Source organism: Lithobates pipiens, unplaced genomic scaffold, assembly GCF_037356315.1.
Source record: "Lithobates pipiens isolate NorthernLeopardFrog02 unplaced genomic scaffold, aLitPip1_a1.2 Scaffold_13, whole genome shotgun sequence".
Classification (NCBI taxonomy): domain Eukaryota; kingdom Metazoa; phylum Chordata; class Amphibia; order Anura; family Ranidae; genus Lithobates; species Lithobates pipiens.
Window position 1 is genome coordinate 265,458,386 of NW_027507718.1, and position 24,768 is coordinate 265,483,153.

The following is a 24,768-nucleotide window of genomic DNA, read 5'->3' on the forward strand; positions in this document are numbered from 1 at the left end:
ATTTGTAAGTAAGTGAATAGTGTACTATGTGCCATGGTATATGTATATAGATTGCAATTCGGTGAAGTACAGTAGTTATCCATTTGTAGGGTTAACACTGTCATGAAAACATGATGTTTTAGTCTGAGCGGGTTGTCTGTCCCCCAAGACTAGAGGGGAGTAAAGGGGTAGCTATGAATGAGGACTTCTAAGAGGCCAGGTGGTGGAGTTGAGCAGCTAAGTAATTTTTATGTAAAATCTGGAAAGCATAAGTCGCCTTGTGATTTGTGTGCCAAAAATACCTGTCTGGCAACTCTATGTTTACTGTTTCCCCAGGAGAAATCAAGTAAGGCTTGTTGTAGTTATTTTATGCATTAAGGTAAAATAACACCTGGCAGTCACCGGCCCCCCAGCCCCCCCGTTTTACTTACCTCAGCCCTGGAATCTCACCCAGCGGAGACACGCTCTTCTTTTACCCGGGGTTCTCGGTTCTTGATTGGATAGATTGATAGCAGTGCAGCCATTGGCTCCCGGGGGGCGGGGCCGAGTCCAGTATTCGTGTCTACGGATGCAAATGCTGGACTCAGTAGTGTGCCTGCAAGGTAACCCTCCCTGGGAGAGCGCTTCTCCTAGGGGGTTATCTGATGTGGGAAGGAGCCGTGAGAGCTGCTGAGAGACCCCAGAAGAGGATGTTCGGGGACACTCTGTGCAAAACTAGCTGCACAGTGGAGGTAAGTATGTTTGTTATTTTAAAAAAAAACAAGCCTTTACAATCACTTTAACAGACAGTGTTTTGTAAAAATATATACATTTGGGAAGAACAGTCATTTAACAGAAGTGATTCTACCTGTCCAGGATAGCTGCAGGTGTTTCCAGTTCAGCAAAGTGTTATTAAGTGTCCTGAATAACGGATAGGAGTTCATCTGTTTTCAAATGGTAAGTAAAGCCGGCCATAGATGATGTAATTTTCTTTCCTGTAATGGCGGGTTGTGGGAATCGCTCTATTCCGCCATTAACATAGCCGGTATTGATAGGGGAATCCATCCCATGGAGTTATTGTTTTTTCCCGTGGGGGGGGGGGGGGCACAGGGAGCTGTCCCTGCTGGGAGAACACTGTGAATATTGGTAGTGGCTATAGCGGTGTCAATAATCACATGTAAGAATCAACTTATAGAATGTAAATGTAACTTATAGCCCTAAAAATGAGAGAAAGTCATCAGTTCCTTATGTAGATCTGGTAAAGAGATGAGCAGCTTAATGAGTGCTAGTAAAACATCATCTGCGAAAAGGGATACCTTGAAATGAGGAACTGGCTTTTAACACCCATAATATCAGGGAAGAGTCGAATTTTGCATGCCATGGGCTCAATACAGAATGGAGACAGGGGGCAGCCCTGTCTCGTCCTGTTATGAATCAGAAAGGAAGAAGAGGTGACAAAAGGTAGTTTCACAGATGCTGTAGGAGTAGAGTATTAGTGCCAAACTGCAATCAAAATGAAGCCACGAAAACCAATATGCTGGAGAGTGGTTAGCAAGAAAGGACAGCTAAGGTGATCAAAAATGTTCTCTGTGTGAAGATTTAAAAACCGTGAGGAGTTTTTTCCTTAATACAAGTCACTATGTCTATCAGATCAATAGTGCATCGGGTATTGTCTCCTACCTGTTTAAGAAAAATTAATTTACAGTAGAAGCACACCTTAGCACTGAGCAAGCATGTTGCTTTCAGTTAAAGGATAACAAAAATAGCAAATAAAGAAAAATTAATATAGCACATATAATTGTGACACTAATTATATTGTAATTGAATGGTATTAGAAATGACCTTTCCTTTTCAATCTGCAGCCACTGTAATTTTCTGAGAATGCATTGCAACATGGCTACCTGGAGTTGTTCTGTACACATAGTGTGTACTGACCACTCCCCAGAAACATAATTTCCTGCTTGTGTGATTGGCTCACCAATTTTCACAGAAGTCTGCCTAGGATACAAGTTAGATTTTAGGCATCCCCTGCAACAAAAACGTCATTTTTCGAGAGATACTTTTAATATGAGATTGTCTAAAGCAAAGATATGCAATTAGCGGACCTCCAGCTGTTGCAAAACTACAAGTCCCATCATGCTTCTGCCTCTGGGTATCATGCTTCTGGCTGTCAGGGTCTTGCTATGCCTCATGGGACTTGTAGTTCTGCAACAGCTGGAGGTCCGCTAATTGCATATCCTTGCTCTAAAGGGATGCAGGCCCAGTAGATTTCCTCATTAGTGCCCTGCAGCTGCACACCTGACAGTTAATTATGAAACCACTCCCACTTGACCCACTCAGTACAGAGGCGCAGACAAACACACATGGATTTCTTCAGAATAACAAAAGGTAGGAATCTGCAATAAAGGTTGTTATAATTCTTGCAATGTACATAGATCACCCAGAGGGGAATGTATTTTCTCAACAAAAGTGGAGCTACGCTTTAACTTTAAAAAAAAAAAAAAAAAACGATAACTGATGGCACTGCACTACTTGCCTCACATTAAAAGGATGCCAGGGTAGGTTATGGGTATTTAGAATGCATACTTATTTATTGTTTAGTTTTGTACACTAAAGTCTATGGGTGGTAACTTTGTTCTGTACCACCTAAAAAGTTCTATTTTCTGCTGCTTTACCAGCTGCTTGTCCTCAAATGCACTTCCGATTACGCTCCAGCTTCCTTTGTTGGGTCATCTCACACTGCAGACTTCTTTCCTGAGTCCACATGCCTAAAACATTTTTAATTTATTGGTTCAGAAGTCACCTACACCTGCAGTGCACAGCAGTGTGATTCCTATTCAGTCCAGTTACCTTTTTAAGGACAATTAGTGAAACACGCAGGTTTCCAGTTGAGGTTTTTGCTCGTGGATAGGAAACTCAATTGTGTTTCTTCACCTTAGTGGCTGGTCTTGCTAATACTTTATCTACCCTAACATTAGCTGTGTTATCTGACTATGCATTTGTGTTGTTATGTAAAAACCTCTGCTATGTTTGCATCTTATTGTTCTGCTCCAACTCTGCCTGCCCAGATAAAAACTTTCGTCTATATAGCTACCTGATGCCACCAGTGAGGGCATCCCAAGGGCCATTCTCCAAAAATGACTACAAACAAGTTTACAATGCCACCATCAGAGACTCTGAACCAGGTACATCCACAATTTGTATCTTGGTGCGAACCAATCTCTATTCTGTTGGTAGCATCCTCTAGCATTCACTTATACCATTTTCGATCCAACTAAACATCCTCACACTGCTACTATTCTAGGTTATTTATTTATTCTTTTTTTTTTTACTGTTAGTTCTTTAAATGGCCTCTGTGCGTGTGTTCTCCTATAACATGTATTTTGATTTGTTTTAAGTTTAAAAATTGCATAACGAGATTCATAATTCATTAGGGATCATTTCCCAAATTCTCCTACTTATGTGAACAATGGTAAATGAAGCTTGACAGAGTTATTTTTTGTACCAGTAAGAATTATTTTGTTTAGCAAACTTAGCAAAACCATGCAAGACTGAATATGAAGTGCATCAAACTGCCAAGAAAAAAAAGAAACCACAATCCCCTAAAGTTCCATGGTAATTTTGCAGTCAAATCCACCCTGGCGTGCATCTATATTCAGGCCCACCCTGAGTAAATACTTTATAGTTCCACCTTTCACTGAAATTACAGCTGCAAGTCTTTTTGGGTATGTCTCTACCAACTTTGCACATGTAGAAATGTTTGCCCATTTTTGCAAAATAGCTCTAGCTCTGTCAGATTGGATTGAGAACGTCTGTGAACAGCAATTGTAAAGTCTTTCCACAGATTGTCACTTGGATTCAGGTGTGGACTTTGACTGGGCCATTCTAAAGCCCCATACACACTATCAGATTTTCTGCTGATTTTTTCCATCAGATTTACCAAAACCATATAATATGAGGTCAAACCTTAGGGGTTTCAATGTATATGCAATCAGGCAGGCCCTTGTACTACATGGTTTTGGTAAATCTGAAGGAAAAAATCAGCAGACAATCTTATAGTGTGTATGGGGCTTTACACATGAATATACTTTTAGTTGTTCTGCTGGAAGGTGAACCTCTACCACCGTCTCAAGTCTTATGTAGACTCTAATGCCACGTACACACGGTCGGACTTTCGAGCAGACTAGGTCTGACGGACTTCCGGCGGAGTTCTGACGGACTTTCTGAACAAACGTACTTGCCCACACATGACCGGATTTCCCTGCAGACTAGGTCCACCGGTGTTCCCAACGGACTTTCGACTGAGTTACAGAGTTACGACGGACTTCCCTATGAAAGGACTTGCCCACACATGGACTAAAGTCCATTTATTTTGAATGTGATGAGTTACGATGGGACTAGAGAAGGAAGTAAATCTCGCCGTTAACACCTTGCGAGCCCCTTTGCTTGGTATGGATTTTAAGGGGAACCCCCTAAACTTGAAAAAACGGAATTGGGGGTCCCCCCAAGGCCAATACCAGACCCTAATCCGAGCACGCAGCCCGGCCGGTCTGGAAAGGGGGTGGGGACGAGCGAGCGCCCCCCCTCCTGAACCGTACCAGACAGCATGCCCTCAACATGGGGGGTGGATGCTTTGAGGAAGGGGGGCGCTCTGCGGGCCCCCCACCCCAAAGCACCTTGTCCCCATGTTGATGAGGACCCCGGAGGAGTCGGAAGAGACCCCAGGAGCTGACTAGTAAACTACTTTAAAAACCGATCTAGTGTGCTTTTTTTATTGACTTTATTTCCCCCAGGTGAATGGGTAGGGGTACGATGTACCCCATACTTAGTCACATAGGGTGGGGGCCAGGATCTGGGGGCCCTCTTATTAAAAGGGGCTCCCAGATTCCGATAAGCCCCCCACCCGCAGACCCAGACAACCAACGGCCAGGGTTGTTGGGAAGAGGCCCTTGTCCTCATCAACATGGGAACAAGGTGCTTTGGGGTGGGGGCCCAAAGAGTGCCCCCCTTCCCCAAAGCACCCACCCCCCATATTGAGGGCATGCGGCCTGGTACGGTTCAGGAGGGGTGGGGTGTTCGCTCATCCCCACACCCTTTCCTGACCGGCCAGTCTGCGTGCTCGGATAAGGGTCTAGTATGGACCTTGGGAGGACCCCCACGCTGTTTTTTCGGCATAGGGGGTTCCCCGTAAAATCCATTACCAGAAGGGACAATTTCGCCTCTCTCTCACGCTCTCTGCAATAGGAAAATTTGTTTGTCCTATTGCAGCGAGCGTGAGATTTACAGTACCCAGCAGCCGGGAACATTCTCGTGGGCAGGAGCTGTAGCTGCCTGTGTGTCGTATTTGGTCAGTCGGACCAGCATACAGACGAACGGGTTTCCCGCTAGGAACTGGGTCCAGAGCAGTTTCTGGCGGGAAGATTTAAAACATGTTCTATTTCTAAAGTCCATCAGATTTTTGGACAGCAAAGGTCCGATGGAGCCCACACACAGTCTAATTGTCCGAAGGATTCATTCTGTCGAACCTTTGCTGTCAAAAAGTCTGGTCGTGTGTATGTGGCATAACGTGGTTTTCTTATAAGATTGCCCTGTATTTGGCTCCACCCATCTTCCCATCAACTCTGGCCAGCTTCCCTGTCCTTGCTGAAGAAAAGAAAGTCTAGATCTTCCACCTCCTTCATATTGATGCCCCTCCTCGAGTTTAGCTCCCCATCAGGGTATGATAAGTACCATGTTTCATGGTGGAGACAGTGTGTTCAGGATGATATGCAGCATTCGTTTTCCACAACACATAACATTTTGCTTTTAGGCCAAAAAGTTCAATTTTAGTCTTGTCTAACCAGAGCACCTTCTTCCACATGTTTGCCGGTCCTCCACATGGCTTTTTGCAAACTGCAAACAGGATTTTTTTTATGGCTTTCTTTGAACAATAGCTTTCTTCTTTCCACTCTTCCATAAATGCCAGATTTGTAGAGTGCATGGCTAATAGTTGCCCTGTGGACAGATTCTCCCACCTGAGCTGTGGATCTATGCAGCTCCTCTAGAGTTACCATGGGCCTCTTGGTTGCTTCTCTGATTCATACTCTCCTTGCTCGGCCTGTCAGTTTAGGTGGACAGCCATGTCTTGGTAGATTTGCAGTTGTGCCATACTCTTTCCAGAGTATGATGATGGTGATGGATTGAACAGTGCTTTGTGACATGTTTAAAGCTTGAGATATTTTTTTATAACCCAACCCTGCTTTAAATTTCTCCACAACTGTATCCCTGGCCTGTTACTTGGCCTTTATGATTCTATTTGTTCACTAAGGTTCTCTAACACACCTCTGAAGGCTTCAAAGAACAGCTGTATTTATACTGATTAGATTACACACAGGTGGACTCCATTTACCAATTAGGTGACTTCTGAAAGCAACTGATTCCACTAGATTTTAGTTAGGGGTATCAGAGTAAAGGGAGCTGAATACAAAAGCACTCCACACTTTTCAGATATTTATTTGTAAAAAAAAAATGAAAACAATTTATAATGTGCCACTTTGTGTTGGTCTATCACATAAAATCCCTATAAAATACATTTACATTTTTGGTTGTAACATGACAAAATTTGGAACATTTCAAGGAGCATGAATACCTTTTCAGGACACTGTATAGAAAAGTAACAGCACTGTGACTAACCAACAATGTGAGGTGGTTACAGCACTGCTTCTCTCCACTAACGCAAGGAAAAGTTAAATATCACTGCCCTTGACTACCAATGCAAGGGGCAGGTAAAGAGCACTGCCACTGACCATCAACAAAAAGGGCATTAATATTACTGCCACTGACTCCAATGCTAGGGGTTATTATTGCATCTAGTGACACCAATCCTGGGAGCTATTATTACATCTACTGAAACCAATACTGGGAGTTAGTACTGTGGTCACAGCAACAAACTGGGGAATTTTAGATACCAATGCCGAGGGCTATTATTTTGTGCACTGACAGATGCAGGGGTTATTAATATGGTCACTGACACCAATGCTTGGAGTTAATATTGCGTCCACTGACATCAATGCTGGGGAAGATTACTGTGCCCTTTGACATCAATGCTAGGGAGTGTCAGGACCACCACTGGCCTAATTACAGTTAGTGGGTAGAGAGGAGACTATGGTGTGTTGCATAGCTGCAGTAGAGAAAAGTAATTTCACTAGGCTGGCTGTGTTAACTGTCAGGACTATGAAACTTTTAGAATTGGATTGCCGGAAATACAAATTGTTTTGTTAAAACACCTCCCCTATAAGTATAATTAAAGTATATGTTTTTCAGTTGGTCATCTTTAAAGCTAAACATCATATTAAAGATACACCATAAGTCCTTCATGACAGCGTTCTGCATATATGCAAGAGGAAGATGGGTGGGCCTTAAAGCCCATCTGCAAGGAAGGATTTTCACATTTTTCAGGAGTTGGCCTTTAATGCTCACTGCATATATACTTTACTGCCTTGTCCTGTGGAGCTTCCCATCAGTGCTCCACAAACTATGGCTGAGCTGTCACCAACAGCTTGTGGTCAACTACTGATCATAGGATGGGCTCCCAATGATGTCAGGAACATCAGGGACATATTAAAGTGCCAGCTCCTACTGGCATAAAGGAGTCAAGATGTAATGTTATGCAACAATATGTCTCTCACAACCAGTATCAGAAACTTTGCATATTGACATGACATATTTTGCATGTGTTATTGATTATGTTACATTTACATTATTGCTCAGGTTAAATACAGCAGCAACACCCCAATCTTATTTAATATTTTTTTTAAGATAGCTTTTGCTAAAACACATGATTTATCTATCCAGTGGTATTAGACCTGAATCGAAAGGTGGAAATAAGAGCCATAACAGATCTAAAAGCTATAGGGACATTTATTTATATAAAAAAAATGTAAAGCTAAATCTTTCAACTTCATATGATTAGCCAGTGGCAAAACAGTATACTAGTATAGTTTGGGGGTTTCTTTTTCACCATATTGCACTCCATATTCTTAACACAAAAAATATCAAAATTTTCCTAAAACAATTAGGCATTGTTAAGACATGCATGCATTTTTCTGCACAGGTGACACCAACATTAAGGTGTGAAGTGGGCACATAGAAAACAATTGCTTTTTTTGTGCCCTTGCAGACACATTTCTGTGGCATATATCACAAGAAAAAATGCACCAACATTTTAGTGTGAACAGAATTCAAAGAAAACAAGAAAACAAAGAAAATTATTGTTTTAGAAAGCATGCCAGTTATGATAGTTTGTGGCTTGGAAGAAGAGCAGTGTTGATGTGCTCATGGTGAGGAGGAGGGTTGCTGGTGGTGAGGAAGAGAAGGAAATTGGTGGAAGGTTTCAGGGGGACATTTTACTCCTCCTTGATAGAAGGGGAACATTTTGAGGATTCACTACGACCATCATAGAGGGAACCCATCATGCCCCACTTTGGGGATGCGATCAGCTACAACCTTTAATTAGCTTTTCTTGATGATGCAAGAATTCCTTGCACTGGAGCGATAGCTGCAGGTGGAAAACATATGGCCATAGGCTACACACCTTTAAAAAAAACTGACGTGCTAAAGTGATAGGCAGAGAGGTTCATGCACATGATTTTTCTTTGGAACAAAGCATACTGTAGTAAGTAAGGATAGGCCACATATCAGTAGAACCACGAGTGGCAGATCTGGTTTGTTGATTATCTTTGACACAGATTAGATCATATTAAAAGTAGTGAGAGGCCAATGGTATTTTAAAAAAAAGTAGAAAAGACAAAAAAACTGAGCTTTGCTTGTAATTAAAGTCAACTGTAGATCCCACTCACTATCACTATTTAAGCTATAATGGTTATTTTTATTTTTCATTTACCTATTATTAATGTCATAAAGAGTTTTTAATATTTAAAAAAATGAATATAAAATAGAAGATACAGCAGAGTAAAATTGGCCAGGGTAGTTTTAATCGGGAATAATAGGCCCATCTGCCATATGCTTGACTTTTATTATTTCTTTGTGAATAAGGGGTGCAGTGAATCAGAGTGATGTCATGTGAGGGGGTTTGGGTGCACACTGTTCTTGCACTTACTTTTTCCTTTCACACAATGCAAAAAAAAAAAAAAAACTCTTGAATGGACTGTCAACAACTGCCTAATGTGCTATAATCACAACAAGATTAAAGTTATGAAAGTGCACTTGGAAATGCAGTCGCTCTAAATCTAAGGGGTAGATCTGAAATGAGTGGAAGCTCTGCTGATTTTATCATCCAATCATGTGCAAGCTAAAATGCAGTTTTTAATTTTCCTTGCTTGTCCCCCTCGGATCTACAGCGACTTTACTTCCAAGTGCACTTGCAGTGAGTGCAAAGTGGATTTTCCTTCAGTAAATAACCCCCTTTGTGTTATAGTGGGCCCTCTCTCCTGCAATCTCCTGCCTGCAAATGAGCTTCTGTGCTGATGCACATTGCCCAGTAATATTACACGGTTTTTACAACTAAAGGACCTTAAAAAAAAGTTGCAACCAGCAACAAATAAGAAATGTGCCCCCACATGCAGTTGAATAACAATGAAGTGCGTATAATCTCAGAAAATGTTCTCTTTTCAAAACAAATACACACATTCAGCTTAATATGACTGTAGACAGTGCATTTGGAAAGGCTGTAAAGAGGCTGCAGGATACACATGAGCAGCATTAAGACCCCTTTCACACTGGGGGCATTTTTCAGGTGCAATAGCGTTAAAAATAGCACCTGCAAACCACCCCAAAACAGCTGCTCCATGCACTCCAGTGTGAAAGCCTGAGGGCTTTCACATTGGAGCGGTGCACTGGCAGGGCGTCCCAAAAAGTCCTGCCAGCAGCTTCTTTGGAGTGGTGAAGGAGCAGTGAACTCACTGCTCCTTCACCGCTGCTCCCCATTGAAATGGGGTAGCGCTGCGATACCACTGGCAAAACGCTGCTCCGATGACGTTTTGCGGGTGGATTTAACCCATTGTCGGCCGCTAGCAGGGGGGTAAAATGGTAAAGCGGCACTAAAAATAGCATTGCTTTACCGCTAACGCCCAGGGTGGCTTGGTGTGAAAGGGGTCTAACATATAAGCCCCTCCCAACTTCCCCGTTATACACAACATTTTTCTACCTAAAAGACATTCAGTAAAGGTTTACATTTACTTTAAGTCACCATTGTCTACAAATTCTATAATTATCTGCCCCAATGCAAATGATCAGCACTCCCCATTCATTCCCTATTACAGCTAAGCATATTGTCAATATGGATCCTAGGAACTTAACTTAACACAGCCACCATTATTGCCCATTCTAATGCCGTGTACACACAATCGGAATTCTCATCGGAAAAAGCTCTGATGGTTTTCCCAATGGAATTCCGACGGAATTCGGCTCAAGCTGTCTTGCCTACACACGGTCACATCAAATTCCGATTGTTTATAACGCGGTGACCTACAACACGTACGACGTGACTAAAAGTTCAATAGCCAGTAGCCAATAGCTTCTGTCTCGTAGTTGAATCTGAGCATGCGTGATTTTTGGCGTGTCGGAATTGCATACACACGATCGGAATTACCGATAGAAAGTTTTTCCGTCTGGAAAATTGAGAACATGCTATCAATTTTTGGCTGGCGGAAATTCGGACAGCTAAATTCCGATGGAGCATGCACACGGTCGCATTTTCTGATGAAAAGCTCTCATCGGTCTTTTTCTGGCCGGAATTCCAATCGTGTGTACGCGGCATAAGCCATCTGATCTGACCAGTTCAGGAATTGCACTATTGGTAGTTGATTCCTTTGGTAGTGAGCAGCTGCATTAGGATGTTCATAAACTGTGGATGAGTTAAGTTCATCACAACCCCAACCCTGGCCTGAACCCAAAGTTCATAGCTATAGTGAGTGAGCATAGCCAGGCAGGGACAGGTCATGTGTAATTTGCAGAATTACCATGTACAAATAGAGGGAAAAAGACAAAAAAATAGAAAGTAAATGCAAGCATCACATTTAGGGACTGGAAACCTGTAATATATTACATTTTGGTGGGTTTTAATACACTGTATACTATTTTCTTGCAATATAATAATGCAGCAGCAGTCACAGTTGTCAAAAAAACCTACTGTCAGAAATTCTGAAATATGTGAATGTTCCCTAATTAAGGAAAACAAGCCACTGTCCACCAGCTTGCTTTAAGAACCAATTGTCCATCTGGAAGTCATCTTATAGATCAAATTATTTCTTGCATTTTTGTGTGAAAAACAGTTAGTAATGAGCAAGAAATGTGTTTAATTATCTTCTGTAACATAAGCCAAATTCTAATGGTGTTTGATTACATAAAGCCACAAAAATGTCAACCACATTTCCATTTAGAGTGCTTGCTTAAAGAGCCATGCAAATGGGGAATATCCGATATCAGAAGGCATCATGACAGTTTTTATCTTCCTTATGGCACGTGCTGGTTTCAATCCCCTATCTTCTTCTCACACTTCTTAATGTAACATAATCTAATGCGTAACATCATTTTCCTAAATGAGTATGAGAATGCTGCAGATTAACTCGCAAGGACTATTAATAAAGTCAGTTTATTTCCCACAGTTCCTCTCATTTGGAAGGTGTTATCCTAGAGGGTGCATTAGCAATGAGAACATTGCTCCTCTCCATTCGCTCAGACAATTCTGTATTGTAGCTCTTCCCGAGCACATGAACACCAAGCTTCAGAATAAATGATAGCACACTTCTTTCTAGAACAAAACATTATTTATTTCATGCTAAACGGCTGGTTAAATTTAACATATTTTCTTTCAGTAGATTACACCTCTTATAATCTTGCCAAGCAGCTATGCTTTATGTTAATGCTACATAGCAACAGTCGTCTGTTTTGCTCTCCTTCAATTCAATTTCAGATGCATTGTTTTATGTTATGTGCTGGCACAGGACCAGGCGGATGAGTAGAACACTCTTGGGTTTACAAATATGCTATAAAATGTATCACGAATATTATGAAAATTTAAACATATTTACCATTTATTGTGCTCTGGGATAAAATACCAACGCTAAAGTAGAAGGTACAATAATAAAAACCTAGAGGAGAATTTTGGTATCAACAACATTACTACTGACCTGCATAAACCATTTTAATAGTTCAGTTACAAGTTGAATATTAACAGAGGAAACTGAGCAGCACTATGTATTCTTTGTGCATAGCACAGAGAAATTCTAAGTATTATAGAAACAATTTAAAACAGACCTATCGGTAATTTTACAAGCCTGCACAAATTAATTTTCTAACCTAATTAAATATAAAACAACACTATGATGTTCAAAAAAAGAAAAAGAATGGTAGCTTTTGTCATTAAAAAGTACTATTCAAGCAACTGTTCCTATGCATGGTCTGTCAAGGTCTGACTTAAAAAAGCATAGAGAAAACTACTTCAAAATGTTGTCATCGGCCCACTGCTAGCAGGGGAAACGTTTTTCTCAGCTCTTCCCTGATGATCAATTATGTTTTTATATGCCTCAGGGTAAGAAATAGGAGCAGAAGCTTTTGAGAAACCATGCTAACACAACCAAGAACATGAAGGCCATTTTCTGTAGTAAGTCAAGTCTTAACCTAAATAATGCCTGAACAAAGATGACACTGGCCTACAAATAACAAACATTCATTCACTTAACATGAAAAAGCATATCTGATACTAGGTTCATTTTAAAATTAACTCAAGTTAAATGAGAAAATATAGTGCAGTGTTCCTATATTTTTTTTGGTGAAACCTATTCTTTTGTTAGACATGTGACTTATATGTCACAATGTTCATTTAATTGTTTATTACATTGTATTACGCTGGTATTTGTTTTGTTTTTTTGTAAAATCACTGGATTGTGAAGTATGATGATGAAGTATTGTGGAATATGTTGTTGTTAATATGTTGTTGCCTCCATCCCACATATACTGAAGTTAAAGCAATAGCTATCATTGTGGCCTGGATTATAGGTTTTACCTATATACAGTGGCGGCTGGTGACGTTTTAGGAAGGGGGGGCGCAAGGCCACAATCCATGTTTGGCCCCTCCCACTTCTTATAAGCTACACCCCATATAGAATCCCCATCATATACCAGGCTGCACATTATACGCAGGGCTCTGCACATCATATATCAGGCTGCACATTATACACAGGGCTCTGTACATCATATACCAAGCTGCACATTATACACCGGGCTCTGCACATCATGTACCAGGTTGCACATTATACACAGAGCTCTGCACATCATATACCAAGCTGATAATTCTGTGTAGTAGTATGAGATCATATATACGATCATTGGCCACAGGTATGACATCATATTACAATCATGGGTCACAGATATGAGAGCACACTACGACCATCGGTTACAGGTATGAAATCATACTGCAAGCATCAATCACAGGTATGAGAACATACTGCGATCATTGGTCACAAGTTTGAGATTATACTGCGATCATTGGTCACAAGTATAGGATCATACCACAATTATCAGTCAAAGGTATGAATTCTTTGAAATCATACTGGAATCATCAGTCACAGATATGAATTTAATGAAATCATACGCAATCACCGGCACATTTATGAATTCATACAATCATCAGTCACAGTTATAAAGTCTCTCAGATCATACCATTATCATGAGTCTCAAGTATGAATTTTTTTGAGATCATACTGCATTTATAATTCACATGTATGAATTTACTGAGATCACACTATGATTATCGATCACAGATGTATGTTAACGGAGATCATACAGCGATCATTGGTCGCAGGCATGGATTTACTGAGATCTTGCTGCCGTTATTGGTCACAGCACAGGTATTAATCTACTGGGAATTTACTGAGAACAGTACCAGGTCACACATGTGTACACAAATGTGTACCGTCTGCTGCCGTCTGTCCAAACAAAGTTCACCGTCCACCCACCAAAAGAAATGAATGAAGTTGATAGGCAGTGGGGGGAGGTCCTTCCGTCCAACCAACGAGAAAATTTAATGAAGTTGCTAAGCAGGGGGGGGGGGGGGTGTGCTGCCTCCAACCACCTCAAGAAATTAATGAAGTGGGGGGGGGTTGCTGCCATCTGACCACCGTGCACTATAAATTGGCCACAGATAGCCATCCCCTAGATTTGTTTTGATAATCATGCTAGTTGCCCAAAATCTTTTAATGTGGTTTATCGCATCCCACAAATGAAAAAATTGTCATACAACTGTGCCTTATTTGCATGCCCACAAGTATAGTTATCTGGATGTTTTGCACAAACACACTTGCCATCAGACCATTACAAGCTCAGTTCTCACAGATCAAACCGATCACTGTAAATCCTTACCCTGTAGTTGATAAGCGGAGGGGGGAGTTGGGCTGCTGTCCGACCACCGGGAAAATGTATTGAGTGGTGCTGCCGTCAAACCTCCGAAGTCTGTGCCTCCGAACATCAACACATCAACAGTGTGAGCTTCCGATCTACTCAGACGGGACGCTGGACTGAGCAGACGGGGGGGGGGGGGACACAGTATATTTTGTATATTGGGTATATATGGAGATGAGCTCACAGTTTGATCCAAGTCCCTGTTGGGATCAAATTTGATTTGTTTGTAGATTCATTTTATGAAATTAACATACGAGCAGTGTTATTACTTCTGCCAAATGTGACAGCTTCCCACTTAAGTTGGAGTTAGGGAGCTAATGTCTGCTGGTATCCTACCATCAAGAAAGTCATCCATGCCCAATCTATTCAGCTGTCAGCTTGCAATTCCAAGCTGCTAGGTGAATGCAAACATAGTAGACGGGGTAGTGCAAAGAAAAAACATGGGACCTCCGAAAAAATTCATGGCAGACCTTTATACGAATATGCAACCCGACTGGCCAAGAAAGGGGAGGGGAGCTTGTGCCCCCTTTCTGAGCCATGCACTCAACATAAACATGCCCTCAACATTGAGGGGGTACCTTTGGCATGGTCCGCCTGATAAAGCACCTTGTCCCCATGCAGATGAGAGAAAGCACATCTTCTTCACAATCCTGGCCTGGTGGTTGTGGGGTTCTGCAGGCAGAAGGATTATCAGAATCTGGAAGACCACTTTGTGAATGAATAAGGGGTACATAATACCCCTAGTTCCTCACATTTTAATGTACCTGTAAATCCTATATCTTGGAGTACAATAGAGAGCACAGAAATTGATTATCGGACCATGGGTTATATGCCACTACCTACAGGTGATTGACCTCAAAGAGACACCTGGAAAAAAACAGTTTCCCTGACAGACTCCATGGCAGCCTACCTGTGGGTTGACCCGCCTCCACTCCAATGCTATAGGACCACATTCAAATAAAAGAGCACTCACCACTCCACACGGTGTTCCTTTTTTGTCCTCCTCCATTTGGACCTACACTTGCTGTTCGGTTGGATATCGGATTTCTCTCTTTGCATACCTATGCGGTGCAAGCTCAGTACCCAGCCATGGGCGGGCGAGTAGCTTTGAGGCTGGACGGTCCCCTGTATGAGGGTGGTTGCCTCGGTATGCCCCGGACGAACGTTCAGGAGGAATCACTACGGCTGGCAAGGTCTGAAGAGTTTTTTCTTTCTCCATGGCAGTCATATATTTGTATATGTTCGTGGCTATTCCCTGGCATTTGTTTATTCCCCCTGTATGGCGGCTGGAGCGCTTTGCGTTCCAGGTCGCCGCATTGTCTTCCGCGTTCTGGAACGCGCCTGCGCAGTAGCCTCTTTCGATATGGAGGCTTGGTGTGCGTGTGCGCAGTTCGACCGAGCTAAAGCGGCCGCACAGGCGCAGTTTGGCCATCCCTCTACTACGCAAGTGCGAGGTGAGGGGGCGGTGACGTCATGGGCGGGGATTTTAAAAACCAGACTGCTGCCTCAGTCTCACTGGGTATGTCAGTGCATCGGAAGCAGCAAGCCTGTTTTCTCCAGCCCCAGTCTGCAAAGGTGAGCATCGTTACTATGGATAATTAGATGCAGTGAGTGCATGTTGGAATACATGTATTTAAAAAAAAAAAAAAGAGAGAGTTTTAATTTGGTAATCTTGTTTAAAAAAAAAAAAAGAGAAAAAATATATAATATATATTTAATGAATTATTTCTAAATATTATTAAGTGAGATATATTTATGTGCTTTCCCTTGGGACCTCATCTTTTCTTTGCAGACTATCTTGTATCGTGACGCTCTTCGTCCTAAAATTATGGACAAATCACCACCTTTAAGTGGCCAGCCCTTACGCACTAGGTATGTGCTGATAAGGAGAGGGGTGGAATTAACAGTCACATTTGTTTGCGTTTTCTTTTTGATGCCATTTTTCCCCCCTTTCCTGTCTTGTGTTAGCCCTTTCAGGTTGGATCCTCAGGATAAAGACCTTGCCAGGCCACATCACCATTCGTCTAGATCCAGAAGGGAATCACCGCATGGATCTTATCATCAGAGGAGAAGTTCACATTCCTCCTCCAGACACCGCTCTCACCGCCATGATAGTCGCTCTGATCGCAGAGCCTGCTGGGGATGTGGGACTCGAGTCCCGGAGGGCAAATCGCTGTGTAATCAATGCTATGCCCAGGCGGTTGGAGAAAAAGAATCAGAAAGCCAGCGTATGGAATCCCTGGTGAAACGTGTGGTGCAGCAGTCTCTGAGAGACATGGACACCTCTCACACGCTGAGTCAATCTACTTCCTTGTCTGGCCCTCAGGCTGATGAGGCCCGTGATGATCCGGGCACTTCCCAGCTCTATGCAGCATCTAATGCGACTTCGGAAGACGAGTTCCTAGGTGAGGAAGATATCAGGGGTTTCGACTTTTCTATGGTCTCCCCTCTGATTAAGACAGTTAAGGAAGCCCTTAAGTGGGAAGACTCTTCTACTCCTCCAGTCAAGCAGAAGAAATTCTTCAAACAGCTGGGGAAGGAACGTCCAAACTTTCCTTTTCTTACTGAACTCAAAGATATTTTTGAGGAAGAGTGGAGTAAAGTGGACAGGAAGTCCTCTATGACTAATAAAACTTCCAGGTTGTATCCCTTCAAATTAGAAGATGTAAAGCATCTGGAAAATGCCCCCCTTGTGGATGCGGCTTTGATGCGTTTGGCCAAACACGTTACCCTCCCATTGGAGGATTCAGTGTCCTTTAAGGACGGCCTGGAGAGGAAAATTGACCAAGACCTTAAGAAGATTTATGGTCTGGCTGGGATGGCCTGCAAACCTGCCCTGGCACTAGCAGCTATGTCTAAGGCCATGGAAGCTTGGTCTGAAAATGTGGAATCCTTCCTTAAGGGCGTTTCCGAGGATCTGGCTAAGAATTCAGCAGCAGCAGAACTGAAGCTGGCGGCAGTCTTTCTGGGGGAGGCATCCATTGATCTAATCCGTCTGTTGGCACGCGTGATGCTGTCTTTGGTTACGGCTAAGTGGGCCTTGTGGTTACGTCCCTGGCTAGCGGACCCAGTTTCTAAGCAGGCGTGGTGTAAGATCCCCTTCGAGGGCTCTACGTTATTTGGTAACAAGTTAGATGACGCCATTACACGTGCTACAGGTGGCAAGTCTGGCTTCCTTCCCCAGGACAGAAGACTTTTAGGTCGGAAGAGACCACAGTATAAAAAACGCAGCCCAGAGCAGACAAGGGACGCACGTTCCTACAAACCGGGTCGGGACTTCAGAAGGAATTGGTACTGAGGTCAGACTTCCTTTCGTAAGCCCAGCAAGAACCAGTCATCCAGTGGCCGCGAGCAGGCTAAGTCTTTCTGAGGTTGCGCCCGCCCAGACAGGTCGGGTGGGGGCTCGGCTATCCCTCTTTCGGCATGTTTGGGTGGCCTCGATCTCAGTTTACTGGGTAGTCAGAACGGTCTCGGTGGGCCACAGATGGACCTTCTCCAGCTCCCCTCCTCCCAGATTCGTGCCCACCCTCCTCCCTCGCTCGGAGGAACAAAGTCAAGTACTGTCTTCTTATGTGGATCTGCTGAAGGCTCAAGGAGCGGTAATTCAGGTGCCAAAGGAAGAGTGGTTTCAAGGAGTCTATTCTCCTCCTGGTTCGAAAGAAAAGCGGTTCCTGGGGCCCAGTGATAGATCTCACCTATCTAAACAAATACATAGAGTATGGGAAATTCAAGATTCAAGATGGAAACTCTTTCGACCATTCAACAAGCCATACAGACGGGAGACTGGTTGATTTCGATCGACTTAAAGGATGCCTATTTCCATGTCCCGGTAGAAAAGGATTTTCAAAAATTCCTAAGATTTCACGTAGGTCAAGACCATCTCCAATTTATTTGCCTCCCCTTCGGGTTGACGACCTCTCTCGACTGTACCATTACCTGGACGACCTGCTGGTTCTGTCCCAAAGCAGAGAACAACTGCTGAAGCACCGGGAACAAGTAATCTCTTCTCTGTCCAGCTTCGGGTGGCTTCTAAATCTGGCAAAAAGTCATCTAGAGCCGGTCCAACGGCTAATATATCTAGGAGCCCAATTCGACACTCTGCAGAGTACTATCTCTCTCCCGGACGAAAAAATACCGACACTGTCATTCCATCATCCCCATCTCCTGGGTCACGGTCACGACCGACGCCAGTGGGACAGGTTGGGGGGCTCTCTATGGATCAAATCTTGCACAAGGCAAGTGGGACGCTCATCTCCCCTTACCAGGGTCGAATGTCCTGGAACTTCGGGCAGCCTGGTGTGCTCTCCAGCAATTCTCTCACCTTCTGAAGGGGAAGTCAGTGTTATTACGGATGGACAACACCACGGCAGTGTCCTACGTGAAAAGGCAGGGGGGTACTCGGAGCTCTACTCTTCTACGGGAGGTCGAACCCATCCTATCATGGGCACAGAAAAACCTGATGAACATCTCAGCGGTCTTTGTGCCAGGAGTTCAGAACTCTCAGGCGGATTTTCTATCCCGGTCTCTACTGGACAACAACGAATGGTCTCTTCATGTTCAAACCTTCAAGTGGATCCTGTCATTAGGGGTCAGTCCAGAAGTGGATCTTTTTCGCCTCTCCCTGCAATTTCAAAATAAAGAAATTTTAAACGCGAAGTCGTTGCAGTCAGGCCTGCGGGACGGATGCTCTGACGGACCAGTGGAGGTTCAGGAGGGCATATGCTTTCCCTCCACTTCCCATGATCCTCAGATTCCTTCAGAGGCTCCGAGTGGAAGCAGTAGAAGTTTTGATGATAGCTCCCTATTGGCCCAACAGGCCTTGGTTTCCCCTCCTGGTCCAACTCAGTGTTCGAGATCCCATACCTCTCCCTCTCAGGCCGGACCTTCTTTCTCAGGGTACAGTTCTGCACCCTTGCCCAGCAGTTCTGAGACTGATGGTCTGGTTCTTGAGAGGAAGAGGCTGGAATCCATTGGTTGTGCATCAAGTGTGATTTCAGCTCTGATGAGTGCAAGGAGATCAAGTACAAACAAAGTGCATGGCAGAATCTGGGACAAATTTGTTAAGTTCTGCTCTTCTTCGAATAGACCTTTTGAACATCCAGGAGTACAGGACATTCTTAGCTTCTTGCAGTCCGGCCTCGATCTTCCTTTATCGGTAAGCTCCCTCAGGGTGCAGGTGTCGGCTCTATCGGCTTTCTCAGGTACATCTTGGGCAGTGCATCCACTGATTCGTCAGTTCTTCCGGGGAGCTTCAAGACTCAAACCCCAAAGAAAGCCTAGATTCCCCAAGTGGGATCTTCCTCTGGTCCTGGACTCAATCTCCGGTCTAAGTATGACGGGGCCATCCCCGCTCTCTATTAAGGATTTCTCAGCAAAAGTTGTTTACTTAGTTGCAGTCACCTCAGCCAAAAGGGTTTCAGAAATTAGATCCTTGGGCTTCAAAGAGCCTTTTTTGACGTTCTTTCCGGACCGAGTAGTCCTTATTCCCATGTTGGGATCTAATCCAAAGGTTACTTCTGTGTTTCACCAGAACCAGGAAATTGTCTTGCCTACTTTTAGGACTTCAGATTCTAATGACGTTCACCCTTTGGATGTTGGAGAAGCCTTGAAAGAATATCTTCTTATCACTTCCCCCTTCAGACGCTCGGAGCATCTTTTTATCCTACCTTCAGGTAGCAACAATGGCAAGAAAGCTTCAACTAGGACACTGGCCAGCTGGATTGTAAGAACTATACAACGGGCATATAGGGCGAAGGGCTTGGCTCCTCCAGAGGCGGTGACGGCTCACTCTACCAGGGGAATGGCAGCCTCATGGGCAGCGGCTCGGCATGTGGCTCCTGACACAATCTGCAAGGCGGCCTCTTGGTCTTCTATTAATACGTTCATGTCACATTACTGTGTTGAGCCTGCTTCTCTATCCTCTGTAAATTTTGGTTTAAAGATTTTATCGGTTGATAAAGCAAATTAAATGTTTTCTGTTTAAAGCATACCCACCCGTGTGGTCGGCTAGTTATTTCCCACACGTAGGCTGCCATGGAGTCTGTCAGGGAAAAAGGAAAATTTATTGTCAAATACTTACCGTAATTTTCCTTTCCTGATGGACTCCATGGCAGACGGAGTTCCCACCCATAAGTCTTATGAGGAGGCTAGTTACGGAACACTGTGTGGAGTGGTGAGTGCTCTTTTATTTGAATGGGGTCCTATAGCATTGGAGTGGAGGCGGGGTCAACCCACAGGTAGGCTGCCATGGAGTCCATCAGGAAAGGAAAATTACGGTAAGTATTTGACAATAAATTTTCCTTTATTGCAAACATAAACAGAGGCTTGGGTGGTGGCTCTGCAACCTGGCAGAAAAAAAAAGATGCTTAATGCTGAAAAAGCCCAAGAACCCCAACACCCAACAAGGTATGCTGGGTGACAACATCAACCAAATATGGACATGACTATATTGGTTAATGACATCATCAAGGATCTCCAGTGACAGCAGTGATCTGAGGAGTCTAGTATGGAATTGGGAGGAAACATACAAGATTTTTGCTTTTTTTTCATGAGGATCCCCTATTAACATCTATACTAGACCCTCATCTGGGATAAGGATCTGACATAAAAGGAGGGAATCCCTATCCCCTTAGTATACCGACAGAATTAAGTGGCAGGAAACTGTTATTTACTTCTAATTTAAATGCCCCATTTCTTCTTTGTTAATTTCAGTTTTTGCTGTAGTAGGTTGTATACATTGTATGCAGATTTGCAACTTCAAAGGCAAATTAAGGGTATCACAAATACATGATTTTTAAAGGTATTGAGTGAAGATTCTTGACTCCTTTAGCAAATCTTTCTACTTGTCTCTCACAAACCAATTCAAAGAACTCCAAGAAGAATTCTAAGAAAACCCATGTGTAAGTATCATTTTGCTCCATATGTTAGGCCACCTTACTCCCTTTTGAATGTCAGCTGCTGGGCGGGCCCTGAGCTCAAGACTATGTGGAGCCTGATGAGGGGCATCTGAGACTTGGGAGGGATAATGGAACCTCCTTCTTTGTGCTGCCTTTCCCCACCATCAACTATTCCTCTATAATGTCTGTCCCCACTAGGGATGAGCCGAACACCCCCCTGTTCGGTTCGCACCAGAACCTGCGAACAGACCTAAACTTCGTGTGAACTTTAGAACCCTATTAAAGTCTATGGGACTCGAACGTTCACAATCTAAAGTGCTCATTTTAAAGGGTAATATGCAGGTTGCTGTCCTAAAAAGTGTTTGGGGACCCGGGTCCTGCCCCAGGGGACATGGATCATATCCAGCGACGGGGGATCTTTCAGTCCAGCGCTGTCCATACATCCTTCTTCTGTCTCCACTCCGGAGACACTGCAGAGATCCCAGCGCTGACGTTTCTTATATTAGGAGGGCGGGGCCACCCGTCACCTGACCCCGCCCCTCTGACGCTGGAGAGGGAAGCCAGGGGTTCCCCAGTGACGTGTGGGTGACCCCGCCCCCTCTGATGTAACGGAAACCTGCGTTACATCAGAGGGGGCGGGGTCACCCACACGTCACTGGGGAACCCCTGGCTTCCCTCTCCAGCGTCAGAGGGGCGGGGGCAGGTGACGGGTGGCCCCGCCCTCCTAATATAAGAAACGTCAGCGCTGGGATCTCTGCAGTGTCTCCGGAGTGGAGACAGAAGAAGGATGTATGGACAGCGCTGGACTGAGAGATCCCCCGTCGCTGGATATAATCATCCATCGCTGGACCCCGGAGACCCGTCGCTGGATAGCAAGAGTGGATTAGCACCGCTGGAATCTTTTTTTTATTTTTTTTATTTTTAATAAAGGAATTTTTCAAAAGTGTGTTTGTCTTATTTAACCATTTTGACACTTTCTTTGTGAAATGGTAGGGGTACTTTTGTACCCCCTTACCATTTCAAACAGGGGGGGGCCGGGATCTGGGGTCCCCTTGTTAAAGGGGGCTTCCAGATTCTGATAAGCCCCCCCGCCTGCAGACCCTCACAACCAACGGCCAGGGTTGTGAGGATGAGGCCCTTGTCCTCATCAACATGGGGACAAGGTGCTTTGAGGGGTCACAGACCCCCAAAGCATCCTCCCAATGTTGAGGGTATGTGGCCTGGTACGGTTCAGGAGGGAGGGGGGGGCGCTCTCTCGTCCCCCCCTCTTTTCCTGCGGCCTGCCAGGTTGCGTGTTTGGATAAAGGGTCTCATATGGATTTTTAGGGGGACCCCCACGTCAATTTTTTTTTAATTTGATGCAGGGTTCCCCTTAATATCCATATCAGACCTGAAGGGTCTGGTTATGGATATTTAGGGGGACCCCCACGTCAATTTTTTTTTTAAATTTGACACGGGGTTCCCCTTAATATCCATGTCAGACCTGAAGGGCCTGGTAATTGAATTTAGGGGAACCCCCACGCTTTTTTTTTTTTTTTTTTTATCAATGAATGAATGAATTGTCGGCTAATGCAGAGAACACTCATTGAGTGTTCTCTGTATTACGGGACCCAACAATAGCCGCAAGTGATTTTAAAAGACTTTTTTTCCTGCACAAATGACACTTTGTGCAGGGACAGTTCTAAGCACCAGAAACATGCGCCCCTTCACAGGCATACTATAGATACCCCCCAGCTACGAAATTTAAATGAATATTACACTTTTACTTTCAAAATATTTTATTTTACGATAAAGGCACTTACATGCGTATAACAGTATATAAACAAACTGCAGCAGGGAGGGCCTGCTGTCACAATTTAAGTAATGAAAACAGGAGACATTAGTGAAAGACAGACAATATCAAAAGGGTACAGTCGGCATGCCCTTCCTCATCGAGGGGCTACATGAAAATAGAGGTAAACGGAGGGTGACCCCCCAGGGAGAGCCCACCAAGTAGATCCATTAGGGGTAGGCCCCAGGAGCCCCCCTCCCGACACCCCTAAAAGGGAACTTGCTGTGCCAGGATGGGGGAGTATCCTCCCAGGCCCCCCCCTCTCAGAGGGATAAAGCAGTTGGAGGACCGTCCGCAGTGGGCACCGCAACATTAAATTGGACTGTATGGTGAACCTGTCAATTACAGCTCTGTTGAGCAAACCAAAAACTTAGAACGTCTAGAAGGACAGAGAAAAGAAGAGAGGAGGAGAAGAGGAGGACAGAGGGGTAAGGGGAGGTAAGCTATGTCCTGAAAGGGTGGAAGGTTATAGCTGGAGAATGTTTAGCATTCAATGTAAGAGGAGGCGCTTTAGGGGTGAGGTCTGATCACTAGAGAAGAGCCTGGGGGTACCCCAGGCAGCAGAGAGATTCCCATGTAACGGGCCCAAGGGTCCCACACCTTTCGGAATTTAGGTGTGGTATCTGACAGAATACCTGACAGTTTTTCTTGGGACATTATCCACGATATCTTCCTCTTAACTGCGAGGAAGGAGGGTCTGGGTTGCTTCCATGCGGAGGCAATCGCAATTTTGGCTCCTAATAGGATAAAATAAGTTAGTTTCTGAGTGTTACTAGACATCAAAGGAACAGGGGTATTGAGTAACGCAACCTCTGGAGTTCTCGGAACCCGGCAGCCTGTGACTAAGTAAATCAAGTTGAAGATTTTAGTCCAGAACGATCGAAGTCTAGGGCATTCCCACCAGATGTGGATCATGGAGCCACGAAGTTGGCACCCCCTGAAACATAAGGGGTTAGCCGTGGGATATATTTTGGCTAGCCTGACTGGAGTGAGGTACCACCTGGTTATCAATTTGATGCTAGCCTCCATTAGTGAGGTGTTTTGGATCCCACGAAAGGATCTGGCTAGGGCCAGCTGCCAGGTTTCAAGACTGCCAGAGGTCTGGAGATCAGATTCCCAAGCCGTCATATAGGGGGATTTGCCCGTTGGGGAAGTGAGAGCCGCGTAGATCACTGAAATACCACCCCTCTGCTCCCCGATCCTACCACACCAGGCTTCATATTCAGTAAAGGAAGGAGGAAGGGGTTTGTTTTTCCAAAGTGAGTTCAAGAAGTGAGATATTTGTTGGAAGCGGAACCTCTCTGTGTCTGGTAGCTCTAAGTGTTCGATGCAATAAGCTAGGGAAATCGGACCCCTGGAATTGAAAAAGTGACCTATCCGGTATAGTCCCTTGTCCAACCACCATCTGAAGGCCGCAATGTCCAGACCAGGGGGAAAGTCATGATTACGGAATATGTGAGCAAGGGGTCTTAAAGTGGAGACTAGGGAAGGCTCTTTGCGAAGACCGTCCCATAGGGCGCAGGAGTGAGATAGGGATGGGGACATGATGGGCGGCCTGGCTTTGGGCGGGCACCATAATAGAAAATCTAGTGTAAAAGAGGGTACAGAACAGCGTTCTATGGACTGCCAATCCGGTTTCTCGTATTTGGAGTAGATCGAGGAGAGTTGGGCTAGGCGAGCTGCAAG